At 41.6% G+C, this 570-nt stretch overlaps 1 non-coding gene across 1 annotated transcript; it reads right to left on the bottom strand.

Moving 5' to 3' along the window:
* Positions 1 to 260: 260 nt before the first annotated feature.
* On the bottom strand, positions 261 to 367 carry LOC145953994 (small nucleolar RNA R71). The gene has a single exon (XR_014431206.1). It is a non-coding gene; the product is annotated as a small nucleolar RNA R71 (small nucleolar RNA).
* Between the last annotated feature and the right edge of the window lie 203 nt (positions 368 to 570).

Below are 570 nucleotides of genomic sequence, written 5' to 3'. Positions count from 1 at the left end.
TGAATATGCTCAAACAGAACACCTTTGGAGGACTACCATCAGAAGATCCTAATGACCACTTAGAGGGGTTCTTGGAAATCTGTGAGACCCAGCAATTTGATGATGAAGTTTCTGATGGAATGCGACTCCGCTTATTCTCACTCACCTTGAGAGATAAGGCAAAGGTGTGGCTAAGAACAGTGCCTAGAGAAAAGATAGCAACTTGGGAATTATGTGAAAGAGCTTTTCTAGAGAAATTCTTTCCTCCTTCTAAAACTAAAGAATTGAGGAAGAAAATCACTAATTTCCAACAAGGCACTGGAGAGACTATTTATGAAGCATGGGAGCGGTTCAAAGGATATCTTCAAGCATGCCCACAACATGGCTTCAACCGTTGGCTTACCATCCAATTTTTCTTTGAAGGATTGGACCAACAAAGCACCATGATATTAGACTCAGCAGCTGGAGGATCTTTCATGGGGAAACCTATTAATGACTGCATGATTATTTTGGAAAATGTAGCCTCAAATCACAGCCAATACAGTGAAAGAGAAGTCACAGCAAGGAAAGGAACTCCGGGGCGATATGAAG

The sequence above is a fragment of the Cajanus cajan genome, chromosome 1 (assembly GCF_000230855.2).
Source record: "Cajanus cajan strain Asha chromosome 1, NIPB_CcT2T_4, whole genome shotgun sequence".
NCBI lineage: Eukaryota > Viridiplantae > Streptophyta > Magnoliopsida > Fabales > Fabaceae > Cajanus > Cajanus cajan.
The sequence above is the reverse complement of the archived record's forward strand: the minus strand, read 5'-3'. Positions and strand labels throughout refer to the sequence as shown.